At 36.3% G+C, this 16076-nt stretch overlaps 1 protein-coding gene and 1 pseudogene across 4 annotated transcripts in view; both read left to right on the forward strand.

The window, feature by feature from the left end:
- Cntnap2 (contactin associated protein 2) overlaps window positions 1-16076 on the forward strand; it is a 2081788-nt gene that overhangs the window by 897345 nt on the left and 1168367 nt on the right. The window lies entirely within an intron of this gene.
- LOC106010704 (PHD finger protein 10 pseudogene) lies at window positions 1070-8824 on the forward strand (annotated as a pseudogene).

Consider the following 16076-nt stretch of genomic DNA (forward strand, 5'->3'; position numbering starts at 1 on the left):
AGAGTAAAGGGCTAAGCTTTTGGCAACAGTGACAGGAATAGAAAACTACACATGATAGAAGGAGCTCCTTCTTTTCCTCAGGCATTCCTCTTTCCCCCTAGTACTTCTACTATAGAGTCTAACACACCCACAGTTGGGCATCATTTTCATAGCTGCATACCTGGCATCACAAAGCAAAGTAGAGAAGGATGCATTTCAATCAGAGGGACAATGATTTATTATTTGACTAAAACTGTCGTGTGTGTGTGTGTGTGTTGGCCTGTTTATATGGAAAAGTCACATTGAGTTGCCACTTTTGATATTACACAAATTGATGGACCCAGAAAATTTTCTATGATGACTTATGTGAATCAGTGCCTACAGGATATGGACAAATGCACACAATAATATAAAAGTAAATGCCTTGTTCTCGTCTCTGACATTTTAACAAGCTTCATAATATTTTGCTTTCATCACCTGAGAAAAATCAATGCAAATTTGTCAAATATGTGAAAATGGGCTTTGCTCTGATGCTAGGAAGGCACACCTGACTTTCCAGGGTTTGCAACATTGCATACGCTCTGCATAGGCACGCAGTGTGCCTCAAGCCCTTCACAGTGCCGCCATGGAAATCTCTCATCTGACACTTGGGAGGATCTTGACAAGCAAAGAAGAATGGTGCAGCTCTTTCAGGAGGCAACGCAGCAATTAGTCAAGGATACTCAAGGATACAGTAGAAAAGGTTTCTGTTCTTGGCTCAGATGATCTTCATAGTTCTCCAAACCTGGAGCTTCAATGACTGAACCAATCTTGCCTATGGTCTCATCCTATTACAGACCATTGAGGGATAGTTTTATTGCAAGTATGTTTCTTCTTAAATTGCAGTAATTTTGGCATCTCTGCTCCAAAGAAGATTTTATTTTACTTTCATACTAGCATGGTCACAACCACATGCCACCTTTGACATCACAAAACCCTATGCCCTGTATGGCAATCACCCTAAAAGGCAGTTTATTTATTAATTGATTAATAGAGACCAGAAAGACCATATCATCAACACGTCTGTCTCCACTTCCATCTGTCTTTGAGCATGGCTTTTGGTGTCCTGTGAGTAGCTCAAGAAAACAAAATATTTTCAAGAAATTGGGAATAATAAGACTGACCTTCATTTAAGCCCAATTAGAGTCATTTCCACATGCCCAAGAGCAACTATCCTCCCACACTCTCCATGTCCCCAAGTATGTGGAGCACTTGATGCAATAAACATTATCATTATGAACTATTTCTTCCCATGGTGATCAACAGAGGTTTTGACCTCTGTTAAAATGTAAATATTTCTGGAAGAAATTTCATATCCTCTTCCGAGACCCAATTTTGATGTGACTATTACACCAGAATGGGGGAAAAAAGTATATGTGCTGCCAAAGTGAGCATAGCAAGGGGCAAAAAAGAACAAAGATGGAGAGGCTGCTAAACATGAAGAAGACACCAGGGCTGCCTAAACAAGTGGAACTATTGGAGAGAGGCCAACTGCAGCCAGCTGTGGCACCCACATCCTGTCCTTCAAAGCATCTCTCTGTGTTCCTCTTTATCCACCAAGTTCAAACCACTTCCTCAAAAGCACTCGTTTTTCAGCATTCCATTCTACTTGAGGCTGAGGTCTATTTTCTCTTATTGCATGCTCTTCATTTCTTTTATTGTTGACTTTTAATAATAAGACTTTTTGCCAATTTTTACTTCTTTCCTTTTGTCTCTATCACTAATATAAATTCTTTGAGAATCAGGTTCCACAGTCTAGCTCCTCATATTTCGGAGAGCCTACCCCAGGTCCCATACAAGCATAATGCACTTTAGGAGAATAGAAGAACTAAGAAATTAATGAGTTGAATGAATGAGCTTCACATACTTTTACACCATTCAGATGGAAGTGTGTCATATTTATCAGAAAAGCCATGATAAATTATTAAACTTTAATTCAATTTTTACATTTCATATTGATGTTTTCATTATCGGTAATTCAATTAGTAGCATATAGTGACACATTATGTTGATATTTTTAAAGTGCTTTAATAATTTCACATTAAATCAGCAATAACAAAAACAATTTATATGCCTTTCCTTTCTAAAGAAGTAATAAAAGCACCGCAGCTAAATGACAATTTAATAATGTGAAGTTTCATTTGCAAATCTTTCATTTCTTTCTGTTCCTACTGACACTGTCTTCTCTCTTACTTTCCCCAGTGATTTCTCATCTTTAGCTTTAAAATGAAAAAGTGATTAAACATGTCAAAACAAATAACTCTGAATTTTAGTTTTTCAAGTAAATTAAAATTTCATGGACCTTTTGAAAACAGTCATATGGAAACATCTAATAATAACCACATCAGCATCTAAGGATCCAATTGCTACCAAGTTTAAAAGACCTTCAACATTTTCATAAATCCATCTTGAATGATAGCTAAAAAAATTAAGTTCAGCTCATCACTAATAGTGTTGTTTATGATAACAGTTCTTCAGTGGTTCCATTTAGCACCATGAATTATATGCACAATGTTGAAACATCCTAGATATATTTATAGAAAAATAAAACTTTTCACATTTAAGATAAATCACATCTTGTTCTGCTGACCAGAGATTCGGCACAATTAACTCATTCATTAGATGTCAATAAGACTGGTTGTAAAGTGCTGGTTTAATGCAACCATTAGTGAGGCTGAACAGAATATGTGGGTGTTTGTATCTTCAAGTGATTTTTCTTCAGTATTAAAAAGCATTGACATTGCCTACGTGTATTGCAAGAGCTGAATGATGGAGTTTTCTGTTCCTTCTCCTGTGTGCCAGGCTGAATTATGTCCTTGGTGAGCAGCTACTAGAGGCCTTGCACCCAGCCATGCACTTAACAAATACTGAAAGCTATAAAACAGGCTCCTATGCAGTTTATTCTCTAAAGGAGGAAACAGATCTCAACAAAAAATTACAATGCAATGTAATAAGTTCCATTAAAATTATGTACAAAAGTAGTACAAGAGTGGCTTGCTTCTCAAAAGACTTCGTGGCAGTTGGACAGGGGAAGTAACATTTGATCTGCCACATAAAGGGTACATCGGGGCTCCATTTTGGGTGTGGGGTGGTGGTATGTGAGTTCAACAGGCACAGGATCTGTGTTTACAAGGTATGAGATTGTAGCATCCTCCAGAAACTTCAGAAGTGTTTGGAGCATGAGGATCATAAGGAAAAGGAGCTGAAATTCCTTACACTAATTCAAATTGGGAAGCCATACATATGTCTTAAGGATTTTAGGTGTTATTCTATAGATAGCTGTTAGAAATATATAAGTCATGGAACCATATGTTCAAATTTTTATTACCATCTATTTGTATTACATTAAAATTTTAAAAAGCAAAAAAATAAAATGACAATCACTCCCCCCCCCAAAAAATGTGATTTTTGTTGTACTAATTCATGGCTTCAATGTCCTTAAAAGTATGTGAATTATTAAGGTATCCATACATGCAATTAACATGGAAATAAAATAAAACTAGGCATATTATTATTTATTGTGTCAGATAGACCTACTTATCCAGTGTTCAAATATTGTTTAATTTAGATGACTCTTTTTTAAGAAAGAACCTTTTCTGACATATAATTAACTGTATTCATTCTTTTGAGTTTTAAAAAACTTACTAGCCTTCCTATTAACATTTTGAAATATACAGAACAAATATTCTTATTTCTTGTTAGTCATAGTCATATTTTCTGAGGGTTAGAATTATCTGATCTGTTTGTAATTTTCTATTTATAATTTTCTTGTGCAATGTGAATGACCTACGTGTTTGAATAAACCATGATTAATTGTGCATCTAACAAACTGTCATAACTGGGTTGGCTAGCCAACTCAGAATATGTAATGAGCACATTACCACCAACTAAATGGATAACTATATAGAAACATTAATTAAGAAATTAGAGTATCTATTACCCATCTATGAGTCATACTGATACTACTTGATAGGATATAAATTAAAGGTTTTCCATGCAGAATGTGCAGAAACAGAATTAACACAAATTATCCAAAAGTTTTAGCTACCTGGCATTCAGTAGTTCAGGTGGTCTAATTTGTAAGGCCCCAGAAACATAAAAGTTTTGCTTGGGTGAGTTTAACATTATTTTTAGTTATCCAGGAATTGAACCAATGTGACCCACAAATTGCTTGTCAATATCACAAGCAATTTTAAGCCAATATAGGTGATTACTTAAATACTGTGATGAAAGTAGAAAGGTTTCTAGAATAATATCAATTGATGTAAAAATAAATATTCAATATACAGAGCACTCATATGAGCAACGTTAATGAATCCTCATCAGTTATATCCAGGCCACTTCTTGCATTTATGTTAATTTTCATGTACTTAGAAACCAAATTTGATTATTAAATTATGGAAATATGGAATAAAATGACCCAATTAACCTCTGGCTCAGAGGAGAAAAAAGTTTTATCCAAGTTATAAGCCATACTGCTGAATGCACCTGTCCCTGTCAATATTTTATTTTAATTATTATAACCATATTTTAATTATAACCAACTACTTTAATTAATTACAACCAAATGCTGTTATTAATTAAACATATTTTTAACACCAGCAGATTTATTACACACAATAAGCTCATCAAATGAAATTTAGATTTAAAACACTGACAGAGTTCAGAATTTAACAAACAATATAAAATTTCAATGTTCTATAAATACTATAAGAATATATGCATATTAAAAAGCAAGTGAATCCTACGGCTGAAGGCTGTTTTTCATATTTATTCAGAGGAAATAATATTCAAGGTTTAAAAATGAGAGTGGGTAGGAATGCTTGTGCCCTTGCTGAGGAAAGACTGCTCAAATAATCAGGGCTAAGAGGGCAAGAAGAATCAAAGAATCTGTAAAGCAGAGAGCTAAGCATGAAGATTTTTGCATCCCAAGTGAAGAAATTTGGATTCTTTCTTAACAGTACTGGAATATTGTTGAAAGATTTTTAGAAATAACAGATTATTTGTTAGCAGCAACAATAGAAATGGTAAGAAAGGGTCACTAAAAAGACACTAAACAGATAGGATTGAAAGAATCCAGTGACCAGTTTAATGGTGTAGGGAGGTAAGAAAGGGGAGATAATGGGGACTCGCTGATTTACTGCTGGGTAACTTGATGAATGATATTGATAATAGTAGATATAAAATACAGAATAAAAATAGATACCTGGAGATGATAAATTAATCTTAATACATGCACTGTTTAAAGTACCAATTAAATACTTCAACTCAAGATTTGCAATAAACAGAAGTAGGGGAACATGAATTCTCCTCCTAGAACTTTGATATGTAGAATATAGAAAAGTAAGCCTTCTCTTGTGTTTTATATACTGGATGATACTGTTCCACTGGCCTATCTTTTGAACATATATGTGTATACCATAAACACATAGTTCTATATGTATCTCTTTACCAAATACAATGTGTGATTGAAAAAGATGGTAAAGGTTTAAATTTTTTAAAAAGTTATTACAGGCCAGGTGTGGTACCGCATGCCTGTAATCCCAGCACTTGGGAGGCTGAGACAGGAGCCATCACTGTGAATTCTAGGCCAGTCTGGCACACATAGTGAGTTCAAGGTCAGCCTGGACTACACAGGAAGACCCTGCCTCAAAAAAGCAAAGCAGAACAAAAGAGCAGCGCGATTATTTGTGCGCCCTCCACCCCCTCCACCCTTCCCTATTTACATAGATTTCATTTCCTTTTTTTTTCTTTTCTCATAACTTTTCCTTTCCCTTCTTCCCTTTCCCCTTCCCTTCCCACCACCCATATGCCTTTGGACCTTTTCCTATTTCAAATTATCAATTATTCGTTTTAACCGTTTTAATTCTTATTTACACTTTCAGTTTCTCACACCACAGAAACTATTCGGTATTTACACATGTGTGTCCTATTTATTTCACTTAAGAGTATAGCCTCATGTAAAGGTACAAGCACCCAATGATAAATGTAAACGTATTGTATACTTAAAATGTACCAATAAAAGAATTTTTAAAAAAAAAGAAAAGAAAAGCGGCGCGGAAGCGGTGATGACAGCGGTCACCCCGGGGCGGCGCTGCCCCGCGACCTTGAGACAGAGACCAGGCCAGCCCAGGAGCACAGTCCCTGAAGGATGTCAATGAAGATAATTCAAATGATGGGACTCAGCAGTCCAAACGGAGGCTCTGGGCCCATCTTGGCTTTAATTACTATCCAGTAGAAAATCTGATTGAGTACAAGCGCCCTCCTGATGAAACAGGAGAGTACTATATGCTTCAAGAACAAGTTAGCGAATATTTAGATGTGATCTCCTTTAAACGTAAATACCCAGATTTAGTGCGACGAGATTTGCCTCTCAAAGAGAAACTCTATCTGAGAGAGCTAAATGTCATTATAGAAACTCTGCACTCCAGGTTTAACAGCACCACGCAGTGATGAAGTGATTGATTTAATGATAAAAGAATATTCTGTTATTGTACAAGTAAAACAAAGTCAGCGCATTACAGATCACTATAAAGAGTATTCTCAAATGCAACAACAGAATACTCAGAAAGTTGAAGCCAGCAAACTGCCTCAGTACACTTTGTAAGCTGCCAAAAAGCAACTGAATTTAACAGCAATTTAAATGGGGAATGGATAGAAGAAAGAAGAGCTTATTTATACTTACAGACACACGTTGTCCAGGTGCCTCAAGGGAAGACCAAAGTGTTGCCAGCAGAACAGACAGAGGTCACTTCTTACCCAGTTGTTACTCTCATCCCGGACAGTTCCAAGAGTACTACAAGAGGTACTCACCAGATGAACTGCGATATTTCCCTCTGAGCACAGCCCTGTATGAGCTCTCTCTGGACCCGGAGCTCCCTGCACTGGACAGCGATGGTGATTCATATGATGCTGAAGATGGGTGTGGTGACAAGAAACAGAAATATAGGGCACTTCGGACAGCTCCTCAGGCAATATGTTGAAAGGGGAAAGCCCTCCCCGCAGCCAGGAGGACGCCTTCGCAGGAAGACAGAAGTCAAACCACAAAGCTGCCACTCTGAGAAAGGATGGCTAGAAATGTTCTGCATTGTCCAAGTCAGTTCCTGGGTACAAGCCAAAGGTCATTCCAAATGCTCTGTGTGGAATTTGTCTGTAGGGTAAGGAGTTCAACATGAAAGGAAAGGCTGAATTACTTATACACTGCTCCCAGTGTGATAATAGTGACCATTCTTCTTGCCTGGATATGAGCATGGAGCTTGTTTCCAGGATTAAGACCTACCCATGGCAGTGTATGGAAGGTAAGACATGCATTGTATGTGGACAGCCCCATCATGGAGAAGAAATGGTGTTCTGTGATGTGTGTGACAGAGGTTATCATACTTTTTGTGTTGGCATTGGTGCTATTCTATCAGGTCGCTGGATTTGTGATTGTTGTCAGCAAGCCCCGCCCCCCCCCAACACCCAGAAAAGTGGGCAGAAGGGGGAAAAACAGCAAAGAGGGATAAAATCAGGGTTTTTAACCCAAATTTTACATATACACTGAAGTGGAATATTTGGTGCCAATTTATTTACATTTTCATCTTTATTCCAATAAAGATTTTTGAAAATTAAAAGAAATTATTGCAGTAAAAGACATACTGACATTAATCCCCATCAAAATGCTCCCCCTTTTGTAGCTAAATGGATGCACATTGAGGCGATACTCTTAAGTGAAATAAACAGGACACACATGTGTAAACACCAAATAGTTTCTCTAGTGTGAGAAACTGAAAGTATAAATAAGGACTAAAAGGTATAATAGGTAATGTGAAATAAGAAGAAAAGGGGCAAAGGGAAAGAGGAAGTGGGAGGGGCAGGGGAAAGGAAGGAAGAGGATGGAATTAATAATGGGAAAATGAAAAAATGGAAACAAAATCTTTGTAAATAGGGAGGGATGGAGGGGTTGAAGGGAGGGCAGGAGAAGGAGGAAAAAATAAGAACCAAGAGAGACTATGTAAAGGTGCAAATTTCCAATGATGAGTGTCATTATATTGTACGCCCAAAATATACCAATAAAATTAAATTTTAAAAAGTGCTCCCTCCCCCTTGCTCTTTCCTCAGAGGTTCCAGTGCGGAACCAATGTGACTGTGGTTATACTGAGATCAAAGGCAACAACAAGTTTACCCATGTCCAACTTACAAAGGAAGCAAGCTGTAAGATGGCCTTTGAGTATATGTTTTTACGTTTTTCTTTACAGAAAATAATCAGCAAAACTTTACAATTCATTTGCTATAAATAAAAATACATTTTGAAAAAAAAAAAAGTGCTCCCCCTTAATGTGAGCACTTATCCCACTGTCTTGCCATTTCCTGAAGCAGTTCTGGAAACGCTTTTTCATGAGTACCTTCAGTTGACACTGTCATGGTTGCTTCAATGTCCTGAATGGATTCAAAACTTTTATCTTTCATGGTCATTTTGACCTTGGCAAAGAGCCAGAAGGTGCATAGTACCAGCTCTGGTGAAGTGGATTAGGACACGTGGCAATGTTTTTAGGAGCCTGCCTTTCCACTCAACAGGACTTCACAGCAGCATTCACCATATTTTCTATCACAGCTCATAAACACATTCACAAGAAAGGACCTCCAGAGAAGCTTCGGAAAATTTCAAGAACAAAGGGATAAGTTTACTTGAAGTGAGAGGAAGTATTTCAAAGGGTATTAAAATTGTTCTTTTATCCTGAGCCTAGCTGCCCACTCCTATCTGGCTTTCATGCCCTGAAACTCATGGTTCCCTTGCTCTTTACTCTTGTCTTCAACATCTTGGTACCTCCCTGATTCTCTCTGTTCTTGACAGTGTGACACCCCGGAGACACTTCTGTCACCTGACTCTGACTCCCAGGCTTTGCTTCACCTGCCCCCATTTCCCTGATGGTGATATGTGCTCCAAAACCTCCAAAATTTATATTATATAATGAGTTTTCACACCTTTTGCATGAAGAGAAAGTTCTGCACTTTCTTTTTCCAAGTTACGCACTTTAACCTTCTCTCTGCTCCACCATGGAAGAACTCAGGAAGGGTGTGTATTTTATAATCATACTTCATCAGAGACTTGGATTTGTCTCCAGTTTGCTACCAAAGCATACACTATGAACAGAAGCTTTTTTCCCCTTTAAATATTTCAATAAGAAAAATCATAACCAGTGTCTTATTCCCATAAAGTGAAAAACATCTTTGGTAATTCTTTACCTGCCTTTTGGACACTCACAACAGTGCCCTCTGCCTCTCGGTAGTAAAAGTCTATCAATATTCTACTCTGGGATATGTGAGAACCCACTTTCAGCTGATCTACTGCATGACCAACCTGTATTCTTATGTAAATCAGTGTTTATGTCCTTCTATGTATCACTGTTTAAAATTTAATCTGTAGGGCCAGGGATTTAGCTCAGTGGTTCTGCCGCTTGCCTCGAAAGCACAAGGACCCGAGTTCAATCCCAGGTACCAAAAAAGAAAAAAAATTTAATCTGTATTTTATCTGCGGAGTTCATTTAGAATAAGAAAAATAATTAGTTTTTAAAAATATTATTAAGAAAAATGTTGTATAGTGCAAAATAGGAAGAGAAAAAAACTTTTTATAACCCAATAGTTGTTCTTGCTTCTGATCTGTTAGTAATCAGTCAATCCATCATCAATGGTAAAAGCAGGAGGGTGTTTCTACATGTCCACATTGGTATAGACAGGTGTGAACTCAGAAACCAAACATGTCTTCCATCAATATAATTTTGTTGGAGGTCTGAGGTTATAACGGTTCTTTAACACAGTCTGTACTGGCCCCTTTACTTTTCTCTGTTTCCACCCATCAGTTACACTGCAGAGTGTGGGCTGGAGAACATGTCAAGTTAGGGAGCTGTTGTAGTAGTTAATAATCACCTTCCAGGGATGACACAGTTGCAGCCCATCTAGATGAATAAGCATTGGTAACTTGGGCTAATATGTGTCAGCTGGGCTGAGTAAGTATGAAAATATGTCTCACTCAGGAAACGAGGAGCCACCCACTCTCTACATAAGCTTACATGTTAAAAATGGATCTCAATAGTCAAGTCCCATAAGCCAGGTGGCTCCCAGGGAGAAGCACAGATGGATGGGTTTGCATACCCCTGGGGTTGGGGGTGTCAGCTCCCTGTGTGCCTCAGCCTAGTACAGTGGCTTCCCAGGCTCTCCTGTTCTCATCACCTTGACAAACACCTGATGGCCTAAGCTGAATCACAGGAGCACACCACCATCAGGGAAGTGAGGACAGGTGAAGCAAAGCCTGGGAGTCAGAGTCAGGTGACAGAAGTGTCTCTGGGGTGTCATACTGTCAAGAGCAGAGAGAACTGGGGAGGTACCAAGATGTTGAAGACAAGAGTAAAGAGCAAGGGGACCATGAGTCTCAGGGCATGAAAGCCAGAAAGGAGTGGGCAGCTAGGCTCAGCATGAAGGAAAAATCTCACAGTATCGTAATAGTTATCTCTTTAGCATATCTGAGAAAAGATTCTGAAACCTAGCTAATAAACAGGTAAAACTAATATGGCAGTCATTATTAATAACTTAAAATGTTATTTTAGTGAATGTAAAACATTTATAATTATGTTAAAACATTTTATCATTATCTCTTCTCTTTCAAATTAGTTAACCCATTTTCTCCTTCTGAAAATTTCTTTGAATCTCTTGTCTCCTATGGTATGGGAAGAATCACTATTTTATAAACATAATTCTTTTATGATTCTGGTATACAATTATTTAGATCTCATTGTGCCATAGAATTTTTTACATCACTATTTCATTATTCCAAAAAATTGTAACTTTCTCTAGGGCAGGCAATATATTATATCTTCCATGATGCACTAGAGCTAGGTGCCAAAGAAACTTCTGTAAATAAATACGTCCAGGATTGTTGAAATGTATGAGCATCTGGGATTTTTAAATTGGACATCTCACGTGGTAGAACACAGTACGAGCCTGACACCTCCCTTTTCCAATTTTCTCTTTGTGAACAAAGTTGTTTTACTTTACCCAGAGTCAGACATTCAGTTGTACAAGGTTGAATTTACAAAATAAGATGCATTCTGAAATTCAAGATAAAGTAAAATACAATGAGAAAATAAAAATCTGTTCAACTGTAAATCCCTCCACAACTGGAGAGATACATATTGACTTTTCTGCTAGCAGAGGTCTATGTGACAGGTGTTTATGCCTGAACAGCTCCACAGATAAATGGAAAACTTTATTCTCAAGTGATCCTGGCATGCTCTTGTGGAAAAAGAAAGAATATAATTGAAAGATTGCTATTTGGTTTCCATATTTTAGTAAGTTTGGGTACTATGTCTGGTCCCTTGCCTCTCTTCCTCTATCACTATTTTCATGCTGTGCTTCCACACTGCGAAGAACTAAGCATCATGGCACCACCCCTCCTTCCGCTATGATGTGTTTGCCTTGGAGTCAGCTGACCATGGACTGAATTACCTGGCACCATGAGTCAAATTATACTTCCCTCCTATAAGTTATGAGTGTCAGATATTGTATCTCAGGGAGCAGGAAGCTAATACAACGAGAAAACTGGAATTTCTTAGTAAAATCATTTGCCTGGATTTTAAACAAACTAAGCAGTAGTTTTGTTACTACATCTATGAAATAAATCAGACACACAAGCTTTAATACCATTTGGTTTTTCTCATATTAGAAATCCAACGTATAAATAAAAAAGAAAAGAAAAGATAGGTAAAAGAAAACAAGGAAATGGATCTACTGCAAGTGCAAGGGGGACCACGCAATGGAGTAGAGGGGAAGAGTAGAAAAAGGGAAAGGGAACAGAAAAAAATTAAGCTGTGTTATGTGCATCCACCACATACCCATGATGAAAGCAATCATTATATATTGCAAGCATGTACAGTAACAATAAATAAATTTTTAAAAATTGTTCAACCAGTATATAGTGGCATTTTCTTTTTCAGTTTTAAAAATCTGTGTTTCCTCTGATCAATCCTGGTAAAAAATTAGATGGAACCTGACATTTCCTTTGTCCGCTTTTTTCATGCCTACATCTTTGATTTTTACTTTAATGCTCAATATCATTAATTGTTGCTATTCTCATATCTATCTTCCCAGAGAGATGGTATGATGTTCTACTTCTAATAACATTAAGTGGTGAACTTTTGAGGACAGAGTTATTTGATTTTTCCTTTGAACATCTGTCTTCACTGCTAGTTTCTTGATTGGATGGTACAATTATTAGATTTACTGTCAACCTCAAAATATATGTATAAAATCAGATTTTAAAATATGTCTTAAATAACATCTGCATATAATGTCAAATGTAGACATTAAAAATGATGGATATGAGTTAGTGATGTTATTTTCAGAGCTCTGTATGTCAGACATTTTCAAATAGAATTAGTTGCTATGGTAAATATGGATTTTTCTCTTAATTAAATCATACATGAGGAGAGTTCCTAATTGCTTGATTTTTCCCTAAATTGCCTTTGGTATATAAGTATTTATAACCTTCATAATATTCTCATATGATAAAGGTTATATTTGATTTAAATTCAATGCTACAGCGTCTGAACTGTTTTATGGTTTATTGAAAAAGAACAAACTGCATGTGTAGATTTGAAATATTGTAATATCTTATATTGGAGTTCCATTTCTATTATCTTAAATTTCCCCTTTTCATTGCTGCTATTAGAAAAATGACATTTTGTAAATTCTATACTTAAAGACATATTTTAGAAATAAGTATAGCTTTCCTAATTATTATTGAGAAAATGATTTAATGCATTTTGCATTTGAACAGACTTTTACAAATAAATTATAAGCTAAAAATTTAGTTTATTCCCTTTTTAAAAACTGTACTATAAATATTGATTTGTAGATTGAGGACAGGAGGAGTATAGTCAGCATTCTGCGGCAAATATGATCCACGCAATAGTGAGTGGTTTACATGGACAATAAGACAAATCAGTGCCTTTATAAGATCAAATCAGTGCATCAATTTCAGATTAAACACTGCAAGTCATTTTAATCAAGTGGGCTTATTCTCTTTCAGATAACCCTACACAATGTGTAATGCTCATGAATGCTAGTAAAAGAAAAGTATCTGTATTATTCATCTCTATATATGTGTCAATTGCAGTTCTGAACACTGTTTTCTGCTTATTTGTACAACTCTAAAGAAATCACCTTAGCTTAAGAAACTCACTGATTTAAAAGTGGCTAAGTCTTTATTATTGGATCGATTTTTGTTTGCATCTGAAGTTCTAGCTTAACAAAGAAAAAAAATAACTAATGGAAATATGAGGCACATACCTGCCTGAAAAGGAAATGGAAATAGAGCACTTGCATCATTCAGTTACATTACACAGGGGACCAGAGAGTGGAGCTCCCAGTAATAATGTAGAATTTGTTGTTTAACCAGATGGTAAAGAAGTGAGTGTGCTTACTCCTAACTGGTAGATTCAATTTATAGGTACAGTGGTTCTTTGAGCATTCAATTAAGCAATTGGCACAGTTTGGTTGTAAGTATAAAGAAAAATCTATGTAACAATTCCCTTTCTGCCTTTTCCACCTACATATGTGGCTGTACATGTAAATTATCTTATGTCTTTCAGACATCAAATCAAGAGTTTGAATCTTAGAAGAATGGTCGTATTGTCTAACCAGCTTCTGATTTAAATAGTGTCAAAAATCTGAATTAAGCATTATGCATTTATTCTATTTGCCAACTCCCTATATATGAAGTACTATGTCATGATCATAAACCTATTAGTGAAATATATTGAAAAAAACGGGAATACCTGAAATTAAATAACTAAAAATGTCAGTCATTAAATGAACCTTTATTAAGTCTTCAGAATTTTCAAGATATTAAGCAAGACACTATTGGGAACAACAGAAGATAAATACATCTCTGACCTCTCTAGACATGATTTTTATTAATATTAGTTCATTTAAACTTCTAACTTTATTACCTTTCTTAATGATGCTATTCTCAGCTTATGATTTTGAAAGTAAGCAGATTTTTCCATTGACTGTCTAATGTGTACCAATAACAGCTTTATTTTTTGTTATGTTTAAATAAAGAGACAAAGGTTTATTTTTTCCTTGACATTTATAGCATTCTAACCTGTGCACCATAAAAGGTTACCTAAGTCAAATTTAATCCAAATGTGCAATATTTAACTTTAAAAATGTCAGAGCAAGGGGAAAATTCTCTATAGGGCAACATTGAGATGACAGACTGAATGATAACTACAGAATGATGAATTATACATTTCTTTTTTCACTTAAAATATTGATTAATAAATATATTGATTCTGAGAATAATTTATTCTGTTATTCAGTGGAAAAATTCCCACATATTTACTTAACTTTTAATTGTCATGCTGTTATTTCATTGGTTCAAATATTTTTGAAATCACTCTTAATTCCATTTTTAAAATTTCTCAATTCATGTAATATAAACTTTGCAAGATTCTCTATTGTTCAAGTGATTATGCATACTTAGGCAAAAAGATAATTACCTATTTAATTTCTTTTACATTTGAGAAATTCCAACAGTAAAATAAAAGTAGCAAGATGTCTCAGAGTTGAACTTGAGGATCTATAATAAGAGATGTATTTAGGACATTTTTTGTGATTTAATATTGAACTCATATGCAGGAGCTCTATCTAGGTACTACCCCCACCCTTGGCCCTGTTGAAAGGGGCAGAGAGAATGACACCTGCATTGTTTGTGTGCTTGAACTTGACTTCCTTAAGAGAAATATGTTAAAACTGGCCAAAAAAGACTAATGATAAAATGGGATATTCATTCGATTTTAATGATGCTGATTTTTGAAATAGCCAGATTGATTACCCACAAATAGAACTTTTTTCCAAATTTCAGCGATAATACAAATGACTGGAAGTAAAGTGGGGTTGCAGCTGTAACCAGAGGGATATCACTTTCCAGGGAATGAGGAGCTCCCAAGCCACTACAGCTGCTGCAGTGGGAGCTCAGCAAGGTTTGTTAGCTGCAAACCTTGACAGTTAACAATTTCTCAGGGACTCCTCCATCACTCCACACTGTCACAGAATCAGTGTATGGAGATACACAGGGAAGATTTTAACTACAATTTAATAACCAAAAGATAATGTAGAACTGCATACAGCACCCTATAATTCAAAGGAATCAATAGCAGGCATGAGGAGCTTAAAGTACCTGTGACAGAGGAGAGTCCTCTACAATCCCACCCCCAAAGTGGCCTCTCAAAAATGGCCACATAAGGGCCGGGGATTTAGCTCAGTGGTTCTGCCGCCTGCCTCGCAAGAGAAAGGTCCTGAGTTCAATCCCTGGTACCAAAAAAAAAAAAATGGCCATGCAGCAAAATGAGCCCGACAAATACAGTGCATCCCATTCCCCTCCTTGACCCCTGTTAAGGGCAGCATCCTACTACAGTCATTCTGGCCTAGAGACTAAGCTGGTTGTTTTAACTTCTGTTTTCTTCTCAGTACAGTGGACCCTTGACTTAGGTTCCTGAGGGCTGGTTGTAACTCAAGTTGGCTGTAAGTCAGTACAGCCAAGATCTCGATGTTTACCTGGGTATAAACTATAGAGGACAAGAGGCAGATGAATCTTTCATTAACCTAATTAACCCAATTTGTTTATGTATCAGGCCAGTTGTAACTTGAGGATACCCTGTATCTGATTTCTCACCAAATGCTTCACAAATTTCTTTACATATAAAGCTTTCTTTCCCATTCCCAGCATAATCCAAATCTATCTGAATTCTTAATAAAGTGAGTGAACTGGCTTCCAAAATGCTATTTTGGAAACAAATATATATTGCTTTCAATCCATTCTAAATCTGCCATCTTACACTATTTGTAAAACACGAGTTGGATCACATCACTCCCACCTACATTTTTCAATATTTCTCTACTGCAGATATTGAGAAGATCAAGCTAATAGACAAGGTTCATCCTATGTTTTCTTTCATTTGATTCCTGTGTTTTAGGAATCATAAGAGAAAAAAGAACCACAACTTGGAAAGAAGCCCTAT

Source organism: Heterocephalus glaber, unplaced genomic scaffold (assembly GCF_053883595.1).
Source record: "Heterocephalus glaber isolate CG9 unplaced genomic scaffold, H.glaber_assembly_v1.0 deba00000818, whole genome shotgun sequence".
In the NCBI taxonomy this organism is placed as follows: Eukaryota; Metazoa; Chordata; class Mammalia; order Rodentia; family Bathyergidae; genus Heterocephalus; species Heterocephalus glaber.